We start from the raw sequence: 26,708 nt of genomic DNA, 5'->3' as shown, positions 1-26,708 counted from the left end.
ATAGAAAAGAGAAGAGAAAAGAAGATAAAAGGGACAGAAGAGAAAATAAGTTAAACGAGAAAAGAGAAAAGAAGGGAATAGAAAAAAGAGAAAAGAAGAGAAAAGAGAATAGAAAAGAGAAAAGAAGAGAAAAGGGAAACGAGAAAAGAGAAAAGAAGAGTAAAGAAAAAAGAGAATAGAAGAGAAAAGAAGAGAAAAGAAAAAAGAGAAAAGAGAAAAGAAGAGAAATGATGAAAGAAAAAGAGATAGGAGAAAAGAGAAAAGAAGATTAAAGAGAAAAGAGATAAGAGTAAAGAAGAAATAGAAGAGAAAAGAGAAAAGAAGAGAAAAGTGAAAAGCAAAAGAAGAGAAAAGAACAGAAAAGAAAAAAGAGGAAAAAAGAAAAGAGAAAAGAAGAGAAAATCAGAGAAAAGAAGAGAAAAGACAAAAGACAAAAGAAGATAAAGAAGAGAAATGAGAAAAGAGAAAAGAAGATAACAGAAGAGAAAAGTATAGAAAGGAGAGAAAAGTGAAAAGCGAAAAGAAGAGAACAGAAGAAAAACGAGAAAAGGAGAGAAATGAGAAAAGAGAAAGAAAAGAAGAGAAAAGAGAAAGGAAGAGAAAAGGGAAAAGAGAAAAGAAGAGAAAAGAAGACAAGAGAGAAAAGAAGATAAAAGGGACAGAAGAGAAAAGAAGTTAAAAGAGAAAATAGAAAAGAAGGGAACAGTACAAAGGGAAAAGAAGAGAAAAGAGAAGAGAAAAGAGAAAAGAAGAGAAAAGAGAGAAGAGAAATGAGAAAAGAAGAGAAAAGAGAAAAGGGAAAAGAAGAGAAAAGAGAAAAGAAAAGAGAAAAGAAAAAAGAGAATAGAAGAGAAAACAGGAAAAAAGAAGAGAAAAGAGAAATGAGAAAAGAAAGAAAAGAAGAGAAAAGAGAAAGGACGAGAAAAGAAAAGAGAAAAGAGAAAAGAAGAGAAAAGGGAAAAGAGAAAATAAGTGAAAAGAGGAGAAAAAAAGAGAAAAGGGAAACGAGAAAAGAAGTGAAACACAGAGAAAAGAGAAAAGAGGAAAGAAGAGAAAAGAAGGAAAAAGAAGAGAAAAGAAAAGACAAAAGAGAAAAGAAGAGGAAAGAAGAGAAAAGAGAAAAGAAGAGAAAGAAGAGAGAAGAGAAAGGAGGAAAGAGAAAAAAAGAGAAAAGGTGAGAAAAGAGAAAAGAAGTGAAAAGAGAAAGGAGAAAAGAAAAGAGAACGAAGAGAAAAGAAGAGAAAAGCAGAGAAAAGAAGAGAAAAGAGAAATGAGTAAAGAAGAGAAAATATGAGAAAACAAGACAAAAGAGAAAATTGAAAAGGGAAAAGAGAAAAGAAGAGAAAATCGAAAAGAGAAAAGTGAAAAGAGAAAAGAAGAGAAAAGAGAGAAGAGAAATGAGATAAGAAGAAAAAAGAACAAAAAAGAGAAAAGAGAAAAGAAGAGAATAGAGAAAAGAGAAAAGAAAATAGAAAGAAGGGACAAGCAGAGAAAAGAAGAGAAAAGATAAAAGAGTAAAGAAGAGAAAAGAAGAGAAAAGAAGGGAAAAGAGAAAAGAGAAAATGTGAAAAGAAGAGAGAAGAAGAGAAAAGATGAGAAAAGAGAAAAGGAGAGAAAAGTGAAAAGAAGACAAAAGAAGACAAAGGAGAAAAGAAAAAAGAGAAAAGAAGAGAAATGATGAAAGAAAAAGAGATAGGAGAAAAGAGAAAAGAAGATTAAAGAGAAAAGAGATAAGAGTAAAGAAGAAATAGAAGAGAAAAGAGAAAAGAGAAAAGAAGAGAAAAGTGAAAAGCAAAAAGAAGAGAAAAGAACAGAAAAGAAAAAAAGAGGAAAAGAGAAAAGAAGAGAAAAGACAAAAGACAAAAGAAGAGAAAAGAAGAGAAATGAGAAAAGAGAAAAGAAGATAACAGAAGAGAAAAGTATAGAAAAGAGAGAAAAGTGAAAAGTGAAAAGAAGAGAACAGAAGAAAAAAGAGAAAAGGCGAGAAATGAGAGAAAGAGAAAAGAAGACAAAAGAGAAAATAAAAAAGAGAAAATAAGAGAAATGAGGAAAGAAAAAGAGATGGGAGAAAAGAAGATTAAAGAGAAAAGAGAAAAGAGTAAAGAAGAAATAGAAGAGAAAAGAGAAAAGTGAAAAGAAGAGAAAAGGGAAAAGCAAAAAGAAGAGAAAAGAACAGAAAAGAAAAAAAAGAGAAAAGAAAAGAGAAAGAAGAGAAAAGAAGAGAACAGCAGAGAAAAGAAGAGAAAAGAAGAGAAAAGAGCAAAGAAGAGAACAGAAGAGAAAAGAGAAAAGAAGAGAAAAGTATAGAAAAGAAGAGAAAAGAGAAAAGAGAAAATAAGTGAAAAGATGAGAAAAGAGAAAAGAAGAGAAAAGGGAAACGAGAAAAGTAGAGAAAAGAAGTGAAAAGCAGAGAAAAGAGAAAAGAGAAAAGAGGAAAGAATAGAAAAGAAGAATAAAGAAGAGAAAAGAAGAGAAAAGAGAAAAGAGAAAAGAAGAAAAAAGAGAATAGAAGAAAAAAGAAGGGAAACGAGAAAAGAGAAAAGAAGTGAAAAGAGAAAAGAAGAGAAAAGAGAGAAAAGAAAGAAAAGAAGAGAAAAGAAGAGAAAAGAGAAAAGAGAAAGGAAGAGAAAAGAGAAAAGAGAACAGAAAAGTGAAAGAAGAGAAAAGAAGAGAAAAGCGGAGAAAAGAAGAGAAAAGAGAAATGAGAAAAGAAGAGAAAAGAAGAGTAAAGAGAAAGGACGAGAAAAGAAAAGAGAAAAGAGAAAAGAAGAGAAAAGGGAAAAGAGAAAGTAAGTGAAAAGAAGAGAAAAGGAAACGAGAAAAGAAGAGAAAAGAAGTGAAAAGCAGAGAAAAGAGAAAAGAGGAAAGAAGAGAAAAGAAGAAAAAAGAAGAGAAAAGAAAAGACGAAAGAGGAAAGAAGAGGAAAGAAGAGAAAAGAGAAAAGAGGGGAAAGGAAGTGAAAAGAAGGGAGAAGAGAAAAGAAACGAAGAGAAAAGAAGGGAAAAGAAAAAAGGGAAAAGAAGAGAAAAGAAGTGAGTAGAGAAAAGAAGAGAAAAGAACAGAAAAGAAAAAAGAGGAAAAGAGAAAAGAGAAAAGAAGAGAAAATCAGAGACAAGAAGAGAAAAGACAAAAGACAAAAGAAGAGAAAAGAAGAGAAATGAGAAAAGAGAAAAGAAGATAACAGAAGAGAAAAGTATAGAAAAGAGAGAAAAGTGAAAAGTGAAAAGAAGAGAACAGAAGAAAAACGAGAAAAGGAGAGAAATGAGAAAAGAGAAAGAAGACAAAAGAAGACAAAAGAGAAAATAAGAGAAATGAGGAAAGAAAAAGAGATGGGAGAAAAGCAGAGAAAAGAGAAAAGGGAAAAGAGTAAAGAAGAAATAGAAGAGAAAAGAGAAAAGAGAAAAGAAGAGAAAAGGGAAAAGCAAAAAGAACAGAAAAGAAAAAAGAGAAAAGAGAAAAGAAAAGAGAAAGAAGAGAAGAGAAGAGAACAGCAGAGAAAAGAAGAGAAAATAGCAAAGAAGAGAACAGAAGAGAAAAGAGAAAAGAAGAGAAAAGCATAGAAAAGAAGAGAAAAGAGAAAATAAGAGAAAAGAAGAGAAAAGCAGAGAAAAGAGAAAAGAGAAAAAGGAAAGAGATGAAAAGAGAAAAGAGAAAAGAAGACAAAAGAGAAAAGAGAAGAGAAGAGAAAAGAAGATAAAAGGGACAGAAGAGAAAATAAGTTAAAAGAGAAAAGAGAAAAGAGAAAAGAAGGGAAAAGAAAAAAGAGAAAAGAAGAGAAAAGAGAAAAGAAGAGAAAAGAGAGAAGAGAAAGAAAAGAAGAGAAAAGAGAAAGGAAGAGAAAAGGGACAGAAGAGAAAATAAGTTAAAAGAGAAAAGAGAAAAGAAGGGAACAGTACAAAGGGAAAAGAAGAGAAAAGAGAAGAGAAAAGAGAAAAGAAGAGAAAAGAGAGAAGAGAAATGAGAAAAGAAGAGAAAAGAGAAAAGAAGAGAAAAGAAAAAAGAGAATAGAAGAGAAAACAGGAAAAAAAGAAGAGAAAAGAGAAAGAGAAATGAGAAAAGAAGAGAAAAGAAGAGAAAAGAGAAAGGACGAGAAAAGAAAAGAGAAAAGAGAAAAGAAGAGAATAGGGAAAAGAGAAAATAAGTGAAAAGAAGAGAAAAAAAGAGAAAAGGGAAACGAGAAATGAAGAGAAAAGAAGTGAAACGCAGAGAAAAGAGAAAAGAGGAATGAAGAGAAAAGAAGAAAAAAGAAGAGAAAAGAAAAGACAAAAGAGAAAAGAAGAGGAAAGAAGAAAGAAGAGAAGAGTCAAAAGAGAAAAGAAGAGAAAAGAAGAGAAAAGAAGAGAAAATCGAAAAGAGAAAAGCAAAAAGACAGATGAAGAGAATAAAGAAAAGAGAAAAGAAGAGAAAAGTGAAAAGAAAAGAGAAAAGAAGGGAAAAGAAGAGAAAAGAAGAGAAAAGTATAGAAAAGAAGAGAAAAGAGAAAAGTGAAACGAAGAGAAAAGAAGAGAAAAGGGAAACGAGAAAAGAAAAGAAGTGAAATGCAGAGAAAAGAGAAAAGGGAAAACAGGAAAGAAGAGAAAAGAAGAAAAAAGAAGAGGAAAGAAAAGACAAAAGAGAAAAGGAGAGGAAAGAAGAGAAAAGAGAAAAGAAGGGAAAAGAAGTGAAAAGAAGGGAGAAGAGAAAAGAAGAGAAAAGAAAAGAGAAAAGAAGAGAAAAGAGAAAAAAGGGAAAAGAAGAGAACAGAAGAGAGAAGAGAAAAGAAGAGAAAAGAGAAGAGAGAAAAGAGAAAAGAAGACAAAATAAGACAAAAGAAGAAAAAAGCGAAAAGAAGAGAAAAGAAGAGAAAATCGAAAAGAGAAAAGAGAAAAGAAGAGAAAAGAGAAAGGAGGAAAGAGAAAAGAAGAGAAAAGGTGAGAAAAGAGAAAAGAAGAGAAAAGAGAAAGGAGAAAAGAAAAGAGAAAGAAGAGAAAAGAAGAGAAAAGCAGAGAAAAGAAGAGAAAAGAGAAATGAGAACAGAAGAGAAAATATGAGAAAACAAGACAAAAGAGAAAATTGAAAAGGGAAAAGAGAAAAGAAGAGAAAATCGAAAAGAGAAAAGTGAAAAGAGAAAAGAAGAGAAAAGAGAGAAGAGAAATGAGATAAGAAGAAAAAAGAGCAAAAAAGAGAAAAGAGAAATGAGAAAATAAGAGAAAAGAGTAAAGAAGAGAAAAGAAGAGAAAAGAAGACAAAAGAGAAAATTGAAAAAGGAAAATAGAAAAGATGAGAAAAAAAATTGAGAAAAGCGAAGGGAAAAGAAGACAAAACAAGAGAAAAGAAGAGAAAAGAGAAAAGAAGAGGAAAGAAGGTAAAAGAGAAAAGGAGAGGAAAGAAGAGAAAAGAGAAATGAAGAGAAAAGCAGAGAAAAGAAGAGAAAAGAGAAAATACAAAAGAAGAGAAAAGAAGAGAAAAGAGAAAAGAGAAAGAGAAAAGAAGAGTACAGATGAGAAAAGAGAAAAGAAGAGAAAAGAAGTGGAAAGCAGAGGAAAGAGAAAAGAGCAAAGAGAAAGCCAGGGAAAACAAGAAAAACGAGAAAAGAGAAAAGAGAAAAGAAGAGAAAAAAGAGATGAGAAAAGAGAAAAGAAGAGAAAAGAAAGAAGAGAAATGAGAAAAGAAGAGAAAAGAAGAAAAAAGAGAAAAGAAGAGAAAAGAGAAAAGAGAAAAGAAAAGAGAACGAAGACAAAAGAAGAGAAAAGCAGAGAAAAGAAGAGAAAAGAGAAATGAATACAGAAGAGAAAATATGAGAAAACAAGACAAAAGAGAAAATTGAAAAGGGAAAAGAAAAAAGATGAGAAAAAAAATTGAGAAAATCAAAAAGAAGAGAAAAGAAGACAAAATAAGAGAAAAGAAAAGACAAAAGAGAAAAGAAGTGGAAAGAAGAGAAAAGAGAAAAGAAGAGAAAAGAAGAGAGAAGAGAAGAGACAAAAGAGAAAAGAAGACAAAAGAAGACAAAAGAAGAGAAAAGAAGAGAAAATCGAAAAGAGAAAAGCAAAAAGACAAAAGAAGAGAATAAAGAAAAGTGAAAAGAAGAGAAAAGAGAAAAGAAAAGAGAAAAGAAGGGAAAAGAAGAGAAAAGAAAAGACAAAAGAGAAAAGAAGTGGAAAGAAGAGAAAAGAGAAAAGAAGAGAAAAGAAGAGAGAAGAGAAGAAGAGAGAAAAGAGAAAAGAAGACAAAAGAAGACAAAAGAAGAAAAAAGAAGAGAAAATCGAAAAGAGAAAAGCGAAAAGACAAAAGAAGAGAATAAAGAAAAGAGAAAAGAAGAGAAAAGAGAAAAGAAAAGAGAAAAGAAGGGAAAAGAAGAGAAAAGAAGAGAGAAGAGAAGACAAAAGAGAAAAGAAGTGGAAAGAAGAGAAAAGAGAAAAGAAGAGAAGAGAAGAGAGAAGAGAAGAGAGAAAAGAGAAAAGAAGACAAAAGAAGACAAAAGAAGAAAAAAGAAGAGAAAAGAAGAGAAAATCGAAAAGAGAAAAGCGAAAAGACAAAAGAAGAGAATAAAGAAAAGAGAAAAGAAGGGAAAAGAAGAGAAAAGAAGAGAGAAGAGAAAAGAAGAGAAAATTGAAAAAAGAAAAGCGAAAAGATAAAAGAAGAGTAAAGAGAAAAGAAGAGAAAAGAGAGAAGAGAAATGAGAAAAGAAGAGAACAGAAGAAAAAGAGAACAGAAGAGAAAAGAGAACAGAAGAGAAAAGAAAAGAAGAGAAACGTGAAAAGAAGAGAAAAGAAGCGAAAACAAACAAGAAATTAAAGGGGAAATGAGAAAAGAAGAGAAAAACAGAGAAACGTAAAGAGAAAAGAGAAAGAGAAAAGAAGAGAACAGATGAGAAAAGAGAACAGAAGAGAAATGAAAAGAAGAGAAACGTGAAAAGAAGAGAAAAGAAGCGAAAAGAGACAAGAAATTAAAGGGGAAATGAGAAAAGAAGAGAAAAGAAGAGAAAAGCAGAGAAAAGAAAAGAGAAAAGAGAAAGAGGAAAGAAGAGAACAGATCAGAAAAGAGAAAAAAAGAGAAAAGTAAAGAAGAGAAACGTGAAAAGAAGAGAAAAGAAGGGAAAAGAGAAAATAGAAAATGTGAAAAGAGGAGAGAAGAAGAGAAAAGAAGAGAAAAGAGAAAAGAAAAAAGAGAAAAGAAGAGAAATGATCAAAGAAATAGAGATAGGAGAAAAGAGAAAAGAAGATTAAAGAGAAAAGAGATAAGAGTAAAGAAGAAATAGAAGAGAAAAGAGGAAAGAGGAGAAAAGTGAAAAGCAAAAGAAGAGAAAAGAACAGAAAAGAAAAAAGAGGAAAAGAGAAAAGAGAAAAGAAGAGAAAATCAGAGACAAGAAGAGAAAAGACAAAAGACAAAAGAAGAGAAAAGAAGAGAAATGAGATAAGAGAAAAGAAGATAACAGAAGAGAAAAGTATAGAAAAGAGAGAAAAGTGAAAAGTGAAAAGAAGAGAACAGAAGAAAAACGAGAAAATAAGAGAAATGAGGAAAGAAAAAGAGATGGGAGAAAAGCAGAGAAAAGAGAAAAGGGAAAAGAGTAAAGAAGAAATAGAAGAGAAAAGAGAAAAGAGAAAAGAAGAGAAAAAGGAAACGAGAAAAGAAGAGAAAAGAAGTGAAAAGCAGAGAAAAGAGAAAAGAGGAAAGAAGAGAAAAGAAGAAAAAAGAAGAGAAAAGAAAAGACGAAAGAGGAAAGAAGAGGAAAGAAGAGAAAAGAGAAAAGAAGAGAAAAGAAGAGAGAAGAGAAGAGACAAAAGAGAAAAGAAGACAAAAGAAGACAAAAGAATAGAAAAGAAGAGAAAATCGAAAAGAGAAAAGCAAAAAGACAAAAGAAGAGAATAAAGAAAAGTGAAAAGAAGAGAAAAGAGAAAAGAAAAGAGAAAAGAAGGGAAAAGAAGAGAAAAGAAAAGACAAAAGAGAAAAGAAGTGGAAAGAAGAGAAAAGAGAAAAGAAGAGAAAAGAAGAGAGAAGAGAAGAAGAGAGAAAAGAGAAAAGAAGACAAAAGAAGACAAAAGAAGAAAAAAGAAGAGAAAAGAAGAGAAAATCGAAAAGAGAAAAGCGAAAAGACAAAAGAAGAGAATAAAGAAAAGAGAAAAGAAGGGAAAAGAAGAGAAAAGAAGAGAGAAGAGAAAAGAAGAGAAAATTGAAAAAAGAAAAGCGAAAAGATAAAAGAAGAGAATAAAGAAAAGAGAAAAGAAGAGAAAAGAAAAGAGAAAAGAAGGGAAAAGAAGAGAAAAGAAGAGAGAAGAGAAGACAAAAGAGAAAAGAAGTGGAAAGAAGAGAAAAGAGAAAAGAAGAGAAGAGAAGAAAGAAGAGAAGAGAGAAAAGAGAAAAGAAGACAAAAGAAGACAAAAGAAGAAAAAAGAAGAGAAAAGAAGAGAAAATCGAAAAGAGAAAAGCGAAAAGACAAAAGAAGAGAATAAAGAAAAGAGAAAAGAAGGGAAAAGAAGAGAAAAGAAGAGAGAAGAGAAAAGAAGAGAAAATTGAAAAAAGAAAAGCGAAAAGATAAAAGAAGAGTAAAGAGAAAAGAAGAGAAAAGAGAGAAGAGAAATGAGAAAAGAAGAGAACAGAAGAGAAAAGAGAACAGAAGAGAAAAGAGAACAGAAGAGAAAAGAAAAGAAGAGAAACGTGAAAAGAAGAGAAAAGAAGCGAAAAGAAACAAGAAATTAAAGGGGAAATGAGAAAAGAAGAGAAAAACAGAGAAACGTAAATAGAAAAGAGAAAGAGAAAAGAAGAGAACAGATGAGAAAAGAGAACAGAAGAGAAAAGAAAAGAAGAGAAACGTGAAAAGAAGAGAAAAGAAGCGAAAAGAGACAAGAAATTAAAGGGGAAATGAGAAAAGAAGAGAAAAGAAGAGAAAAGCAGAGAAAAGAAAAGAGAAAAGAGAAAGAGGAAAGAAGAGAACAGATCAGAAAAGAGAAAAAAAGAGAAAAGTAAAGAAGAGAAACGTGAAAAGAAGAGAAAATAAGCGAAAAGAGACCAGAAATTAAAGGGGAAATGAGAAAAGAAGAGAAAAGAAGTGTAAAGCAGAGAAAAGAGCAAAGAAAAAACAAGAAAAATGAAGAAAAAAGATAAAAGAGAAAAGGGAAAAGAAGAGAAGAGAAAAGAGAAAAGAAGAGAAAATAGAGAAGAGAAATGAGAAAAGAAGAGAAATGAAGAAAAAAGAGAAAAGAAGAGAAAAGAGAAAAGAAAAGAGAAAGAAGAGAAAAGAAGAGAAAAGCAGAGAAAAGAAGAGAAAAGAGAAATGAGAAAATAAGAGAAAAGAGAAAAGTGTAAAGAAGAGAAAAGAAGAGAAAAGAAGACAAAAGAGAAAATTGAAAAGGGAAAAGAGAAAAGATGAGAAAAAAAATGAGAAAAGCGAAAAAAAGAGAAAAGAAGACAAACCAAGAGAAAAGAAGAGAAATGAGAAAAGAAGAGGAAAGAAGGTAAAAGAGAAAGAAGATAAAAGAAGAGAAAAGAGAAAAGAAGAGAAAAGCAGAGAAAAGAAGAGAAAAGAGAAAAGACAAAAGAAGAGAAAAGAAGAGAAATGAGAAAAGAGAAAAGAAGATAACAGAAGAGAAAAGTATAGAAAAGAGAGAAAAGTGAAAAGTGAAAAGAAGAGAACAGAAGAAAAAAGAGAAAAGGCGAGAAATGAGAGAAAGAGAAAAGAAGACAAAAGAGAAAATAAAAAAGAGAAAGTAAGAGAAATGAGGAAACAAAAAGAGATGGGAGAAAAGAAGATTAAAGAGAAAAGAGAAAAGAGTAAAGAAGAAATAGAAGAGAAAAGAGAAAAGTGAAAAGAAGAGAAAAGGGAAAAGCAAAAAGAAGAGAAAAGAACAGAAAAGAAAAAAAGAGAAAAGAAAAGAGAAAGAAGAGAAAAGAAGAGAACAGCAGAGAAAAGAAGAGAAAAGAAGAGAAAAGAGCAAAGAAGAGAACAGAAGAGAAAAGAGAAAAGAAGAGAAAAGTATAGAAAAGAAGAGAAAAGAGAAAAGAGAAAATAAGTGAAAAGATGAGAAAAGAGAAAAGAAGAGAAAAGGGAAACGAGAAAAGAAGAGAAAAGAAGTGAAAAGCAGAGAAAAGAGAAAAGAGAAAAGAGGAAAGAATAGAAAAGAAGAATAAAGAAGAGAAAAGAAGAGAAAAGAGAAAAGAGAAAAGAAGAAAAAAGAGAATAGAAGAAAAAAGAAGGGAAACGAGAAAAGAGAAAAGAAGTGAAAAGAGAAAAGAAGAGAAAAGAGAGAAAAGAAAGAAAAGAAGAGAAAAGAAGAGAAAAGAGAAAAGAGAAAGGAAGAGAAAAGAGAAAAGAGAACAGAAAAGTGAAAGAAGAGAAAAGAAGAGAAAAGCGGAGAAAAGAAGAGAAAAGAGAAATGAGAAAAGAAGAGAAAAGAAGAGTAAAGAGAAAGGACGAGAAAAGAAAAGAGAAAAGAGAAAAGAAGAGAAAAGGGAAAAGAGAAAATAATTGAAAAGAAGAGAAAAGAAGAGAAAAGGAAACGAGAAAAGAAGAGAAAAGAAGTGAAAAGCAGAGAAAAGAGAAAAGAGGAAAGAAGAGAAAAGAAGAAAAAAGAAGAGAAAAGAAAAGACGAAAGGGGAAAGAAGAGGAAAGAAGAGAAAAGAGAAAAGAGGGGAAAGGAAGTGAAAAGAAGGGAGAAGAGAAAAGAAACGAAGAGAAAAGAAGAGAAAAGAAAAAAGGGAAAAGAAGAGAAAAGAAGCGAGAAGAGAAAAGAAGAGAAAAGAGAAGAGAGAAAAGAGAAAAGAAGACAAAAGAAGACAAAAGAAGAAAAAAGCGAAAAGTAGAGAAAAGAAGAGAAAATCGAAAAGAGAAAAGAAAAGAGATAGAAGAGAAAAGCAGAGAAAGGAAGAGAAAAGAGAAAAGAAGAGAAAAGAAGGGAAAAGAGAAAAGAGAAAATGTGAAAAGAGGAGAGAAGAAGAGAAAAGAAGAGAAAAGAGAAAAGAAAAAAGAGAAAAGAAGAGAAATGATCAAAGAAATAGAGATAGGAGAAAAGAGAAAAGAAGATTAAAGAGAAAAGAGATAAGAGTAAAGAAGAAATAGAAGAGAAAAGAGGAAAGAGGAGAAAAGTGAAAAGCAAAAGAAGAGAAAAGAACAGAAAAGAAAAAAGAGGAAAAGAGAAAAGAAGAGAAAATCAGAGACAAGAAGACAAAAGACAAAAGAAGAGAAAAGAAGAGAAATGAGATAAGAGAAAAGAAGATAACAGAAGAGAAAAGTATAGAAAAGAGAGAAAAGTGAAAAGTGAAAAGAAGAGAACAGAAGAAAAACGAGAAAATAAGAGAAATGAGGAAAGAAAAAGAGATGGGAGAAAAGCAGAGAAAAGAGAAAAGGGAAAAGAGTAAAGAAGAAATAGAAGAGAAAAGAGAAAAGAGAAAAGAAGAGAAAAAGGAAACGAGAAAAGAAGAGAAAAGAAGTGAAAAGCAGAGAAAAGAGAAAAGAGGAAAGAAGAGAAAAGAAGAAAAAAGAAGAGAAAAGAAAAGACGAAAGAGGAAAGAAGAGGAAAGAAGAGAAAAGAGAAAAGAGGGGAAAGGAAGTGAAAAGAAGGGAGAAGAGAAAAGAAACGAAGAGAAAAGAAGAGAAAAGAAAAAAGGGAAAAGAAGAGCAAAGAAGCGAGTAGAGAAAAGAAGAGAAAAGAAGAGAAAAGAGAAGATAGAAAAGAGAAAAGAAGACAAAAGAAGACAAAAGAAGAAAAAAGCGAAAAGTAGAGAAAAGAAGAGAAAATCGAAAAGAGAAAAGAAGAGAAAAGAGAAAAGAGTAAAGAAGAGAAAAGAAGGGAAAAGAGAAAAGAGAAAATGTGAAAAGAGGAGAGAAGAAGAGAAAAGAAGAGAAAAGAGAAAAGAAAAAAGAGAAAAGAAGAGAAATTATCAAAGAAATAGAGATAGGAGAAAGGAGAAAAGAAGATTAAAGAGAAAAGAGATAAAAGTAAAGAAGAAATAGAAGAGAAAAGAGGAAAGAGGAGAAAAGTGAAAGCAAAAAGAAGAGAAAAGAACAGAAAAGAAAAAAGAGGAAAAGAGAAAAGAGAAAAGAAGAGAAAATCAGAGACAAGAAGAGAAAAGACAAAAGACAAAAGAAGAGAAAAGAAGAGAAATGAGATAAGAGAAAAGAAGATAACAGAAGAGAAAAGTATAGAAAAGAGAGAAAAGTGAAAAGTGAAAAGAAGAGAACAGAAGAAAAACGAGAAAAGGAGAGAAATGAGAAAAGAGAAAAGAAGAGAAAAGAAGACAAAAGAGAAAATAAAAACAGAGAAAATAAGAGAAATGAGGAAAGAAAAAGAGATGGGAGAAAAGCAGAGAAAAGAGAAAAGGGAAAAGAGTAAAGAAGAAATAGAAGAGAAAAGAGAAAAGAGAAAAGAAGAGAAAAAGGAAAAGCAAAAAGAAGAGAAAAGAACAGAAAAGAAAAAAGAGAAAAGAGAAAAGAAAAGAGAAAGAAGAGAAGAGAAGAGAACAGCAGAGAAAAGAAGAGAAAATAGCAAAGAAGAGAACAGAAGAGAAAAGAGAAAAGAAGAGAAAAGCATAGAAAAGAAGAGAAAAGAGAAAATAAGAGAAAAGAAGAGAAAAGCAGAGAAAAGAGAAAAGAGAAAAGAGGAAAGAGGTGAAAAGAGAAAAGAGAAAAGAAGACAAAAGAGAAAAGAGAAGAGAAGAGAAAAGAAGATAAAAGGGACAGAAGAGAAAATAAGTTAAAAGAGAAAAGAGAAAAGAGAAAAGAAGGGAAAAGAAAAAAGAGAAAAGAAGAGAAAAGAGAATAGAAAAGAGAAAAGGGAAAAAAAAATGAAAAGAGAAAAGAAGAGTAAAGAAAAAAGAGAATAGAAGAGAAAGGAAGAGAAAAGAGAAAAGAGAAAAGAGCAAAGAAGAGAACAGAGAGAAGAGAAAGAAAAGAAGAGAAAAGAAGAGAAAAGAGAAAGGAAGAGAAAAGAGAAAAGAGAACAGAAAATAGAAAGAAGAGAAAAGAAGAGAAAAGCAGAGAAAAGAAGATAAAAAAGAAATGAGAAAAGAAGAGAAAGAAGAGAAAAGAGAGAAGAGAAATGAGAAAAGAAGAGAAAAGGGAAATGGGAAAAGACAAGAAAAGAGAAAAGAGAACAGAAGAGAAAAGAAAAAAGAGAATAGAAAAGAAAAGAAGAGAAAAGAGAAAAGAAGAGAAAAGAGAGAAGAGAAAGAAAAGAAGAGAAAAGAAGAGAAAAGAGAAAGGAAGAGAAAAGGGAAAAGAGAAAAGAAGAGAAAAGAAGACAAAAGAGAAAAGAAGATAAAAGGGACAGAAGAGAAAATAGGTTAAAAGAGAAAATAGAAAAGAAGGGAACAGTACAAAGGGAAAAGAAGAGAAAAGAGAAGAGAAAAGAGAAAAGAGAAAAGAAGAGAAACGAGAGAAGAGAAATGAGAAAAGAAGAGAAAAGAGAAAAGGGAAAAGAAGAAAAAAGAGAATAGAAGAGAAAACAGGAAAAAAGAAGAGAAAAGAGAAAGAGAAATGAGAAAAGAAGAGAAAAGAAGAGAAAAGAGAAAGGACGAGAAAAGAAAAGAGAAAAGAGAAAAGAAGAGAAAAGGGAAAAGAGAAAATAAGTGAAAAGAAGAGAAAAAAAGAGAAATGGGAAACGAGAAAAGAAGAGAAAAGAAGTGAAACGCAGAGAAAAGAGAAAAGAGGAATGAAGAGAAAAGAAGAAAAAAGAAGAGAAAAGAAAAGACAAAAGAGAAAAGAAGAGGAAAGAAGAGAAAAGAGTAAAGAAGAGAAAAGAAGAAAGAAGAGAAGAGTCAAAAGAGAAAAGAAGACAAAAGAAGAGAAAAGAAGAGAAAAGAAGAGAAAATCGAAAAGAGAAAAGCAAAAAGACAGATGAAGAGAATAAAGAAAAGAGAAAAGAAGAGAAAAGAGAAAAGAAAAGAGAAAAGAAGGGAAAAGAAGAGAAAAGAAGAGAAAAGTATAGAAAAGAAGAGAAAAGGGAAACGAGAAAAGAAAAGAAGTGAAATGCAGAGAAAAGAGAAAAGGGAAAACAGGAAAGAAGAGAAAAGAAGAAAAAAGAAGAGGAAAGAAAAGACAAAAGAGAAAAGGAGAGGAAAGAAGAGAAAAGAGAAAAGAAGGGAAAAGAAGTGAAAAGAAGGGAGAAGAGAAAAGAAGAGAAAAGAAAAGAGAAAAGAAGAGAAAAGAGAAAAAAGGGAAAAGAAGAGAACAGAAGAGAGAAGAGAAAAGAAGAGAAAAGAGAAGAGAGAAAAGAGAAAAGAAGACAAAATAAGACAAAAGAAGAAAAAAGCGAAAAGAAGAGAAAAGAAGAGAAAATCGAAAAGAGAAAAGAGAAAAGAAGAGAAAAGAGAAAGGAGGAAAGAGAAAAGAAGAGAAAAGGTGAGAAAAGAGAAAAGAAGAGAAAAGAGAAAGGAGAAAAGAAAAGAGAAAGAAGAGAAAAGAAGAGAAAAGCAGAGAAAAGAAGAGAAAAGAGAAATGAGAACAGAAGAGAAAATATGAGAAAACAAGACAAAAGAGAAAATTGAAAAGGGAAAAGAGAAAAGAAGAGAAAATCGAAAAGAGAAAAGTGAAAAGAGAAAAGAAGAGAAAAGAGAGAAGAGAAATGAGATAAGAAGAAAAAAGAGCAAAAAAGAGAAAAGAGAAATGAGAAAATAAGAGAAAAGAGTAAAGAAGAGAAAAGAAGAGAAAAGAAGACAAAAGAGAAAATTGAAAAAGGAAAATAGAAAAGATGAGAAAAAAAATTGAGAAAAGCGAAGGGAAAAGAAGACAAAACAAGAGAAAAGAAGAGAAAAGAGAAAAGAAGAGGAAAGAAGGTAAAAGAGAAAAGGAGAGGAAAGAAGAGAAAAGAGAAATGAAGAGAAAAGCAGAGAAAAGAAGAGAAAAGAGAAAATACAAAAGAAGAGAAAAGAAGAGAAAAGAGAAAAGAGAAAGAGAAAAGAAGAGTACAGATGAGAAAAGAGAAAAGAAGAGAAAAGAAGTGGAAAGCAGAGGAAAGAGAAAAGAGCAAAGAGAAAGCCAGGGAAAACAAGAAAAACGAGAAAAGAGAAAAGAGAAAAGAAGAGAAAAAAGAGAAGAGAAAAGAGAAAAGAAGAGAAAAGAAAGAAGAGAAATGAGAAAAGAAGAGAAAAGAAGAAAAAAGAGAAAAGAAGAGAAAAGAGAAAAGAGAAAAGAAAAGAGAACGAAGACAAAAGAAGAGAAAAGCAGAGAAAAGAAGAGAAAAGAGAAATGAATATAGAAGAGAAAATATGAGAAAACAAGACAAAAGAGAAAATTGAAAAGGGAAAAGAAAAAAGATGAGAAAAAAAATTGAGAAAATCAAAAAGAAGAGAAAAGAAGACAAAATAAGAGAAAAGAAAAGACAAAAGAGAAAAGAAGTGGAAAGAAGAGAAAAGAGAAAAGAAGAGAAAAGAAGAGAGAAGAGAAGAGACAAAAGAGAAAAGAAGACAAAAGAAGACAAAAGAAGAGAAAAGAAGAGAAAATCGAAAAGAGAAAAGCAAAAAGACAAAAGAAGAGAATAAAGAAAAGTGAAAAGAAGAGAAAAGAGAAAAGAAAAGAGAAAAGAAGGGAAAAGAAGAGAAAAGAAAAGACAAAAGAGAAAAGAAGTGGAAAGAAGAGAAAAGAGAAAAGAAGAGAAGAGAAGAAAGAAGAGAAGAGAGAAAAGAGAAAAGAAGACAAAAGAAGACAAAAGAAGAAAAAAGAAGAGAAAAGAAGAGAAAATCGAAAAGAGAAAAGCGAAAAGACAAAAGAAGAGAATAAAGAAAAGAGAAAAGAAGGGAAAAGAAGAGAAAAGAAGAGAGAAGAGAAAAGAAGAGAAAATTGAAAAAAGAAAAGCGAAAAGATAAAAGAAGAGTAAAGAGAAAAGAAGAGAAAAGAGAGAAGAGAAATGAGAAAAGAAGAGAACAGAAGAGAAAAGAGAACAGAAGAGAAAAGAGAACAGAAGAGAAAAGAAAAGAAGAGAAACGTGAAAAGAAGAGAAAAGAAGCGAAAAGAAACAAGAAATTAAAGGGGAAATGAGAAAAGAAGAGAAAAACAGAGAAACGTAAATAGAAAAGAGAAAGAGAAAAGAAGAGAACAGATGAGAAAAGAGAACAGAAGAGAAAAGAAAAGAAGAGAAACGTGAAAAGAAGAGAAAAGAAGCGAAAAGAGACAAGAAATTAAAGGGGAAATGAGAAAAGAAGAGAAAAGAAGAGAAAAGCAGAGAAAAGAAAAGAGAAAAGAGAAAGAGGAAAGAAGAGAACAGATCAGAAAAGAGAAAAAAAGAGAAAAGTAAAGAAGAGAAACGTGAAAAGAAGAGAAAATAAGCGAAAAGAGACCAGAAATTAAAGGGGAAATGAGAAAAGAAGAGAAAAGAAGTGTAAAGCAGAGAAAAGAGCAAAGAAAAAACAAGAAAAATGAAGAAAAAAGATAAAAGAGAAAAGGGAAAAGAAGAGAAGAGAAAAGAGAAAAATAGAGAAAAGAGAGAAGAGAAATGAGAAAAGAAGAGAAATGAAGAAAAAAGAGAAAAGAAGAGAAAAGAGAAAAGAAAAGAGAAAGAAGAGAAAAGAAGAGAAAAGCAGAGAAAAGAAGAGAAAAGAGAAATGAGAAAATAAGAGAAAAGAGAAAAGTGTAAAGAAGAGAAAAGAAGAGAAAAGAAGACAAAAGAGAAAATTGAAAAGGGAAAAGAGAAAAGATGAGAAAAAAAATGAGAAAAGCGAAAAGAAGAGAAAAGAAGACAAACCAAGAGAAAAGAAGAGAAATGAGAAAAGAAGAGGAAAGAAGGTAAAAGAGAAAGAAGATAAAAGAAGAGAAAAGAGAAAAGAAGAGAAAAGCAGAGAAAAGAAGAGAAAAGAGAAAAGACAAAAGAAGAGAAAAGAAGAGAAATGAGAAAAGAGAAAAGAAGATAACAGAAGAGAAAAGTATAGAAAAGAGAGAAAAGTGAAAAGTGAAAAGAAGAGAACAGAAGAAAAAAGAGAAAAGGCGAGAAATGAGAGAAAGAGAAAAGAAGACAAAAGAGAAAATAAAAAAGAGAAAGTAAGAGAAATGAGGAAACAAAAAGAGATGGGAGAAAAGAAGATTAAAGAGAAAAGAGAAAAGAGTAAAGAAGAAATAGAAGAGAAAAGAGAAAAGTGAAAAGAAGAGAAAAGGGAAAAGCAAAAAGAAGAGAAAAGAACAGAAAAGAAAAAAGAGAAAAGAAAAGAGAAAGAAGAGAAAAGAAGAGAACAGCAGAGAAAAGAAGAGAAAAGAAGAGAAAAGAGCAAAGAAGAGAACAGAAGAGAAAAGAGAAAAGAAGAGAAAAGTATAGAAAAGAAGAGAAAAGAGAAAAGAGAAAATAAGTGAAAAGATGAGAAAAGAGAAAAGAAGAGAAAAGGGAAACGAGAAAAGAAGAGAAAAGAAGTGAAAAGCAGAGAAAAGAGAAAAGAGAAAAGAGGAAAGAATAGAAAAGAAGAATAAAGAAGAGAAAAGAAGAGAAAAGAGAAAAGAGAAAAGAAGAAAAAAGAGAATAGAAGAAAAAAGAAGGGAAACGAGAAAAGAGAAAAGAAGTGAAAAGAGAAAAGAAGAGAAAAGAGAGAAAAGAAAGAAAAGAAGAGAAAAGAAGAGAAAAGAGAAAAGAGAAAGGAAGAGAAAAGAGAAAAGAGAACAGAAAAGTGAAAGAAGAGAAAAGAAGAGAAAAGCGGAGAAAAGAAGAGAAAAGAGAAATGAGAAAAGAAGAGAAAAGAAGAGTAAAGAGAAAGGACGAGAAAAGAAAAGAGAAAAGAGAAAAGAAGAGAAAAGGGAAAAGAGAAAATAAGTGAAAAGAAGAGAAAAGAAGAGAAAAGGAAACGAGAAAAGAAGAGAAAAGAAGTGAAAAGCAGAGAAAAGAGAAAAGAGGAAAGAAGAGAAAAGAAGAAAAAAGAAGAGAAAAGAAAAGACGAAAGAGGAAAGAAGAGGAAAGAAGAGAAAAGAGAAAAGAGGGGAAAGGAAGTGAAAAGAAGGGAGAAGAGAAAAGAAACGAAGAGAAAAGAAGAGAAAAGAAAAAAGGGAAAAGAAGAGAAAAGAAGCGAGAAGAGAAAAGAAGAGAAAAGAGAAGAGAGAAAAGAGAAAAGAAGAGAAAAGAGAAGAGAGAAAAGAGAAAAGAAGACAAAAGAAGACAAAAGAAGAAAAAAGCGAAAAGTAGAGAAAAGAAGAGAAAATCGAAAAGAGATAAGAAAAGAGATAGAAGAGAAAAGCAGAGAAAGGAAGAGAAAAGAGAAAAGAAGAGAAAAGAAGGGAAAAGAGAAAAGAGAAAATGTGAAAAGAGGAGAGAAGAAGAGAAAAGAAGAGAAAAGAGAAAAGAAAAAAGAGAAAAGAAGAGAAATGATCAAAGAAATAGAGATAGGAGAAAAGAGAAAAGAAGATTAAAGAGAAAAGAGATAAGAGTAAAGAAGAAATAGAAGAGAAAAGAGGAAAGAGGAGAAAAGTGAAAAGCAAAAGAAGAGAAAAGAACAGAAAAGAAAAAAGAGGAAAAGAGAAAAGAGAAAAGAAGAGAAAATCAGAGACAAGAAGAGAAAAGACAAAAGACAAAAGAAGAGAAAAGAAGAGAAATGAGATAAGAGAAAAGAAGATAACAGAAGAGAAAAGTATAGAAAAGAGAGAAAAGTGAAAAGTGAAAAGAAGAGAACAGAAGAAAAACGAGAAAATAAGAGAAATGAGGAAAGAAAAAGAGATGGGAGAAAAGCAGAGAAAAGAGAAAAGGGAAAAGAGTAAAGAAGAAATAGAAGAGAAAAGAGAAAAGAGAAAAGAAGAGAAAAAGGAAACGAGAAAAGAAGAGAAAAGAAGTGAAAAGCAGAGAAAAGAGAAAAGAGGAAAGAAGAGAAAAGAAGAAAAAAGAAGAGAAAAGAAAAGACGAAAGAGGAAAGAAGAGGAAAGAAGAGAAAAGAGAAAAGAAGAGAAAAGAAGAGAGAAGAGAAGAGACAAAAGAGAAAAGAAGACAAAAGAAGACAAAAGAATAGAAAAGAAGAGAAAATCGAAAAGAGAAAAGCAAAAAGACAAAAGAAGAGAATAAAGAAAAGTGAAAAGAAGAGAAAAGAGAAAAGAAAAGAGAAAAGAAGGGAAAAGAAGAGAAAAGAAAAGACAAAAGAGAAAAGAAGTGGAAAGAAGAGAAAAGAGAAAAGAAGAGAAAAGAAGAGAGAAGAGAAGAAGAGAGAAAAGAGAAAAGAAGACAAAAGAAGACAAAAGAAGAAAAAAGAAGAGAAAATCGAAAAGAGAAAAGCGAAAAGACAAAAGAAGAGAATAAAGAAAAGAGAAAAGAAGAGAAAAGAAAAGAGAAAAGAAGGGAAAAGAAGAGAAAAGAAGAGAGAAGAGAAGACAAAAGAGAAAAGAAGTGGAAAGAAGAGAAAAGAGAAAAGAAGAGAAGAGAAGAAAGAAGAGAAGAGAGAAAAGAGAAAAGAAGACAAAAGAAGACAAAAGAAGAAAAAAGAAGAGAAAAGAAGAGAAAATCGAAAAGAGAAAAGCGAAAAGACAAAAGAAGAGAATAAAGAAAAGAGAAAAGAAGGGAAAAGAAGAGAAAAGAAGAGAGAAGAGAAAAGAAGAGAAAATTGAAAAAAGAAAAGCGAAAAGATAAAAGAAGAGTAAAGAGAAAAGAAGAGAAAAGAGAGAAGAGAAATGAGAAAAGAAGAGAACAGAAGAGAAAAGAGAACAGAAGAGAAAAGAGAACAGAAGAGAAAAGAAAAGAAGAGAAACGTGAAAAGAAGAGAAAAGAAGCGAAAAGAAACAAGAAATTAAAGGGGAAATGAGAAAAGAAGAGAAAAACAGAGAAACGTAAATAGAAAAGAGAAAGAGAAAAGAAGAGAACAGATGAGAAAAGAGAACAGAAGAGAAAAGAAAAGAAGAGAAACGTGAAAAGAAGAGAAAAGAAGCGAAAAGAGACAAGAAATTAAAGGGGAAATGAGAAAAGAAGAGAAAAGAAGAGAAAAGCAGAGAAAAGAAAAGAGAAAAGAGAAAGAGGAAAGAAGAGAACAGATCAGAAAAGAGAAAAAAAGAGAAAAGTAAAGAAGAGAAACGTGAAAAGAAGAGAAAATAAGCGAAAAGAGACCAGAAATTAAAGGGGAAATGAGAAAAGAAGAGAAAAGAAGTGTAAAGCAGAGAAAAGAGCAAAGAAAAAACAAGAAAAATGAAGAAAAAAGATAAAAGAGAAAAGGGAAAAGAAGAGAAGAGAAAAGAGAAAAGAAGAGAAAAGAGAGAAGAGAAATGAGAAAAGAAGAGAAATGAAGAAAAAAGAGAAAAGAAGAGAAAAGAGAAAAGAAAAGAGAAAGAAGAGAAAAGCAGAGAAAAGAAGAGAAAAGAGAAATGAGAAAATAAGAGAAAAGAGAAAAGTGTAAAGAAGAGAAAAGAAGAGAAAAGAAGACAAAAGAGAAAATTGAAAAGGGAAAAGAGAAAAGATGAGAAAAAAAATGAGAAAAGCGAAAAGAAGAGAAAAGAAGACAAACCAAGAGAAAAGAAGAGAAATGAGAAAAGAAGAGGAAAGAAGGTAAAAGAGAAAGAAGATAAAAGAGAAAAGAGAAAAGAAGAGAAAAGCAGAGAAAAGAAGAGAAAAGAGAAAAGACAAAAGAAGAGAAAAGAAGAGAAATGAGAAAAGAGAAAAGAAGATAACAGAAGAGAAAAGTATAGAAAAGAGAGAAAAGTGAAAAGTGAAAAGAAGAGAACAGAAGAAAAAAGAGAAAAGGCGAGAAATGAGAGAAAGAGAAAAGAAGACAAAAGAGAAAATAAAAAAGAGAAAGTAAGAGAAATGAGGAAACAAAAAGAGATGGGAGAAAAGAAGATTAAAGAGAAAAGAGAAAAGAGTAAAGAAGAAATAGAAGAGAAAAGAGAAAAGTGAAAAGAAGAGAAAAGGGAAAAGCAAAAAGAAGAGAAAAGAACAGAAAAGAAAAAAAGAGAAAAGAAAAGAGAAAGAAGAGAAAAGAAGAGAACAGCAGAGAAAAGAAGAGAAAAGAAGAGAAAAGAGCAAAGAAGAGAACAGAAGAGAAAAGAGAAAAGAAGAGAAAAGTATAGAAAAGAAGAGAAAAGAGAAAAGAGAAAATAAGTGAAAAGATGAGAAAAGAGAAAAGAAGAGAAAAGGGAAACGAGAAAAGAAGAGAAAAGAAGTGAAAAGCAGAGAAAAGAGAAAAGAGAAAAGAGAAAGAAAAGAAGAGAAAAGAGAAAGGAAGAGAAAAGGGAAAAGAGAAAAGAAGAGAAAAGAAGACAAGAGAGAAAAGAAGATAAAAGGGACAGAAGAGAAAAGAAGTTAAAAGAGAAAATAGAAAAGAAGGGAACAGTACAAAGGGAAAAGAAGAGAAAAGAGAAGAGAAAAGAGAAAAGAGAAAAGAAGAGAAAAGAAGAGAAAAGAGAGAAGAGAAATGAGAAAAGAAGAGAAAAGAGAAAAGGGAAAAGAAGAGAAAAGAGAAAAGAAAAGAGAAAAGAAAAAAGAGAATAGAAGAGAAAACAGGAAAAAAGAAGAGAAAAGAGAAATGAGAAAAGAAAGAAAAGAAGAGAAAAGAGAAAGGACGAGAAAAGAAAAGAGAAAAGAGAAAAGAAGAGAAAAGGGAAAAGAGAAAATAAGTGAAAAGAGGAGAAAAAAAGAGAAAAGGGAAACGAGAAAAGAAGTGAAACGCAGAGAAAAGAGAAAAGAGGAAAGAAGAGAAAAGAAGGAAAAAGAAGAGAAAAGAAAAGACAAAAGAGAAAAGAAGAGGAAAGAAGAGAAAAGAGAAAAGAAGAGAAAGAAGAGAGAAGAGAAAGGAGGAAAGAGAAAAAAAGAGAAAAGGTGAGAAAGGAGAAAAGAAGTGAAAAGAGAAAGGAGAAAAGAAAAGAGAACGAAGAGAAAAGAAGAGAAAAGCAGAGAAAAGAAGAGAAAAGAGAAATGAGTAAAGAAGAGAAAATATGAGAAAACAAGACAAAAGAGAAAATTGAGAAGGGAAAAGAGAAAAGAAGAGAAAATCGAAAAGAGAAAAGTGAAAAGAGAAAAGAAGAGAATAGAGAAAAGAGAAAAGAAAATAGAAAGAAGGGACAAGCAGAGAAAAGAAGAGAAAAGATAAAAGAGTAAAGAAGAGAAAAGAAGAGAAAAGAAGGGAAAAGAGAAAAGAGAAAATGTGAAAAGAAGAGAGAAGAAGAGAAAAGATGAGAAAAGAGAAAAGGAGAGAAAAGTGAAAAGAAGACAAAAGAAGACAAAGGAGAAAAGAAAAAAGAGAAAAGAAGAGAAATGATGAAAGAAAAAGAGATAGGAGAAAAGAGAAAAGAAGATTAAAGAGAAAAGAGATAAGAGTAAAGAAGAAATAGAAGAGAAAAGAGAAAAGAGAAAAGAAGAGAAAAGTGAAAAGCAAAAAGAAGAGAAAAGAACAGAAAAGAAAAAAAGAGGAAAAGAGAAAAGAAGAGAAAAGACAAAAGACAAAAGAAGAGAAAAGAAGAGAAATGAGAAAAGAGAAAAGAAGATAACAGAAGAGAAAAGTATAGAAAAGAGAGAAAAGTGAAAAGTGAAAAGAAGAGAACAGAAGAAAAAAGAGAAAAGGCGAGAAATGAGAGAAAGAGAAAAGAAGACAAAAGAGAAAATAAAAAAGAGAAAATAAGAGAAATGAGGAAAGAAAAAGAGATGGGAGAAAAGAAGATTAAAGAGAAAAGAGAAAAGAGTAAAGAAGAAATAGAAGAGAAAAGAGAAAAGTGAAAAGAAGAGAAAAGGGAAAAGCAAAAAGAAGAGAAAAGAACAGAAAAGAAAAAAAAGAGAAAAGAAAAGAGAAAGAAGAGAAAAGAAGAGAACAGCAGAGAAAAGAAGAGAAAAGAAGAGAAAAGAGCAAAGAAGAGAACAGAAGAGAAAAGAGAAAAGAAGAGAAAAGTATAGAAAAGAAGAGAAAAGAGAAAAGAGAAAATAAGTGAAAAGATGAGAAAAGAGAAAAGAAGAGAAAAGGGAAACGAGAAAAGTAGAGAAAAGAAGTGAAAAGCAGAGAAAAGAGAAAAGAGAAAAGAGGAAAGAATAGAAAAGAAGAATAAAGAAGAGAAAAGAAGAGAAAAGAGAAAAGAGAAAAGAAGAAAAAAGAGAATAGAAGAAAAAAGAAGGGAAACGAGAAAAGAGAAAAGAAGTGAAAAGAGAAAAGAAGAGAAAAGAGAGAAAAGAAAGAAAAGAAGAGAAAAGAAGAGAAAAGAGAAAAGAGAAAGGAAGAGAAAAGAGAAAAGAGAACAGAAAAGTGAAAGAAGAGAAAAGAAGAGAAAAGCGGAGAAAAGAAGAGAAAAGAGAAATGAGAAAAGAAGAGAAAAGAAGAGTAAAGAGAAAGGACGAGAAAAGAAAAGAGAAAAGAGAAAAGAAGAGAAAAGGGAAAAGAGAAAGTAAGTGAAAAGAAGAGAAAAGGAAACGAGAAAAGAAGAGAAAAGAAGTGAAAAGCAGAGAAAAGAGAAAAGAGGAAAGAAGAGAAAAGAAGAAAAAAGAAGAGAAAAGAAAAGACGAAAGAGGAAAGAAGAGGAAAGAAGAGAAAAGAGAAAAGAGGGGAAAGGAAGTGAAAAGAAGGGAGAAGAGAAAAGAAACGAAGAGAAAAGAAGGGAAAAGAAAAAAGGGAAAAGAAGAGCAAAGAAGTGAGTAGAGAAAAGAAGAGAAAAGAAGAGAAAAGAGAAGAGAGAAAAGAGAAAAGAAGACAAAAGAAGACAAAAGAAGAAAAAAGCGAAAAGTAGAGAAAAGAAGAGAAAATCGAAAAGAGAAAAGAAAAGAGATAGAAGAGAAAAGCAGAGAAAGGAAGAGAAAAGAGAAAAGAGTAAAGAAGAGAAAAGAAGGGAAAAGAGAAAAGAGAAAATGTGAAAAGAGGAGAGAAGAAGAGAAAAGAAGAGAAAAGAGAAAAGAAAAAAGAGAAAAGAAGAGAAATTATCAAAGAAATAGAGATAGGAGAAAGGAGAAAAGAAGATTAAAGAGAAAAGAGATAAAAGTAAAGAAGAAATAGAAGAGAAAAGAGGAAAGAGGAGAAAAGTGAAAAGCAAAAAGAAGAGAAAAGAACAGAAAAGAAAAAAGAGGAAAAGAGAAAAGAGAAAAGAAGAGAAAATCAGAGACAAGAAGAGAAAAGACAAAAGACAAAAGAAGAGAAAAGAAGAGAAATGAGAAAAGAGAAAAGAAGATAACAGAAGAGAAAAGTATAGAAAAGAGAGAAAAGTGAAAAGTGAAAAGAAGAGAACAGAAGAAAAACGAGAAAAGGAGAGAAATGAGAAAAGAGAAAGAAGACAAAAGAAGACAAAAGAGAAAATAAGAGAAATGAGGAAAGAAAAAGAGATGGGAGAAAAGCAGAGAAAAGAGAAAAGGGAAAAGAGTAAAGAAGAAATAGAAGAGAAAAGAGAAAAGAGAAAAGAAGAGAAAAGGGAAAAGCAAAAAGAACAGAAAAGAAAAAAGAGAAAAGAGAAAAGAAAAGAGAAAGAAGAGAAGAGAAGAGAACAGCAGAGAAAAGAAGAGAAAATAGCAAAGAAGAGAACAGAAGAGAAAAGAGAAAAGAAGAGAAAAGCATAGAAAAGAAGAGAAAAGAGAAAATAAGAGAAAAGAAGAGAAAAGCAGAGAAAAGAGAAAAGAGAAAAGAGGAAAGAGGTGAAAAGAGAAAAGAGAAAAGAAGACAAAAGAGAAAAGAGAAGAGAAGAGAAAAGAAGATAAAAGGGACAGAAGAGAAAATAAGTTAAAAGAGAAAAGAGAAAAGAGAAAAGAAGGGAAAAGAAAAAAGAGAAAAGAAGAGAAAAGAGAAAAGAAGAGAAAAGAGAGAAGAGAAAGAAAAGAAGAGAAAAGAGAAAGGAAGAGAAAAGGGACAGAAGAGAAAATAAGTTAAAAGAGAAAAGAGAAAAGAAGGGAACAGTACAAAGGGAAAAGAAGAGAAAAGAGAAGAGAAAAGAGAAAAGAAGAGAAAAGAGAGAAGAGAAATGAGAAAAGAAGAGAAAAGAGAAAAGAAGAGAAAAGAAAAAAGAGAATAGAAGAGAAAACAGGAAAAAAAGAAGAGAAAAGAGAAAGAGAAATGAGAAAAGAAGAGAAAAGAAGAGAAAAGAGAAAGGACGAGAAAAGAAAAGAGAAAAGAGAAAAGAAGAGAAAAGCAGAGAAAAGAAGAGAAAAGAGAAAAGACAAAAGAAGAGAAAAGAAGAGAAATGAGAAAAGAGAAAAGAAGATAACAGAAGAGAAAAGTATAGAAAAGAGAGAAAAGTGAAAAGTGAAAAGAAGGGAACAGAAGAAAAAAGAGAAAAGGCGAGAAATGAGAGAAAGAGAAAAGAAGACAAAAGAGAAAATAAAAAAGAGAAAGTAAGAGAAATGAGGAAACAAAAAGAGATGGGAGAAAAGAAGATTAAAGAGAAAAGAGAAAAGAGTAAAGAAGAAATAGAAGAGAAAAGAGAAAAGTGAAAAGAAGAGAAAAGGGAAAAGCAAAAAGAAGAGAAAAGAACAGAAAAGAAAAAAAGAGAAAAGAAAAGAGAAAGAAGAGAAAAGAAGAGAACAGCAGAGAAAAGAAGAGAAAAGAGCAAAGAAGAGAACAGAAGAGAAAAGAGAAAAGAAGAGAAAAGTATAGAAAAGAAGAGAAAAGAGAAAAGAGAAAATAAGTGAAAAGATGAGAAAAGAGAAAAGAAGAGAAAAGGGAAACGAGAAAAGAAGAGAAAAGAAGTGAAAAGCAGAGAAAAGAGAAAAGAGAAAAGAGGAAAGAATAGAAAAGAAGAATAAAGAAGAGAAAAGAAGAGAAAAGAGAAAAGAGAAAAGAAGAAAAAAGAGAATAGAAGAAAAAAGAAGGGAAACGAGAAAAGAGAAAAGAAGTGAAAAGAGAAAAGAAGAGAAAAGAGAGAAAAGAAAGAAAAGAAGAGAAAAGAAGAGAAAAGAGAAAAGAGAAAGGAAGAGAAAAGAGAAAAGAGAACAGAAAAGTGAAAGAAGAGAAAAGAAGAGAAAAGCGGAGAAAAGAAGAGAAAAGAGAAATGAGAAAAGAAGAGTAAAGAGAAAGGACGAGAAAAGAAAAGAGAAAAGAGAAAAGAAGAGAAAAGGGAAAAGAGAAAATAAGTGAAAAGAAGAGAAAAGAAGAGAAAAGGAAACGAGAAAAGAAGAGAAAAGAAGTGAAAAGCAGAGAAAAGAGAAAAGAGGAAAGAAGAGAAAAGAAGAAAAAAGAAGAGAAAAGAAAAGACGAAAGGGGAAAGAAGAGGAAAGAAGAGAAAAGAGAAGAGAGGGGAAAGGAAGTGAAAAGAAGGGAGAAGAGAAAAGAAACGAAGAGAAAAGAAGAGAAAAGAAAAAAGGGAAAAGAAGAGAAAAGAAGCGAGAAGAGAAAAGAAGAGAAAAGAGAAGAGAGAAAAGAGAAAAGAAGACAAAAGAAGACAAAAGAAGAAAAAAGCGAAAAGTAGAGAAAAGAAGAGAAAATCGAAAAGAGAAAAGAAAAGAGATAGAAGAGAAAAGCAGAGAAAGGAAGAGAAAAGAGAATAGAAGAGAAAAACAGAGTAACGTAAATAGAAAAGAGAAAGAGAAAAGAAGAGAACAGATGAGCAAAGAGAACAGAAGAGAAAAGAAAAGAAGAGAAACGTGAAAAGAAGAGAAAAGAAGCGAAAAGAGACAAGAAATTAAAGGGGAAATGAGAAAAGAAGAGAAAAGAAGAGAAAAGCAGAGAAAAGAAAAGAGAAAAGAGAAAGAGGAAAGAAGAGAACAGATCAGAAAAGAGAAAAAAAGAGAAAAGTAAAGAAGAGAAACGTGAAAAGAAGAGAAAATAAGCGAAAAGAGACCAGAAATTAAAGGGGAAATGAGAAAAGAAGAGAAAAGAAGTGTAAAGCAGAGAAAAGAGCAAAGAAAAAACAAGAAAAATGAAGAAAAAAGATAAAAGAGAAAAGGGAAAAGAAGAGAAGAGAA

Source organism: Chiloscyllium punctatum, chromosome 48 (assembly GCF_047496795.1).
Source record: "Chiloscyllium punctatum isolate Juve2018m chromosome 48, sChiPun1.3, whole genome shotgun sequence".
Lineage (NCBI taxonomy): Eukaryota > Metazoa > Chordata > Chondrichthyes > Orectolobiformes > Hemiscylliidae > Chiloscyllium > Chiloscyllium punctatum.
This window is presented reverse-complemented; position numbering follows the sequence as displayed.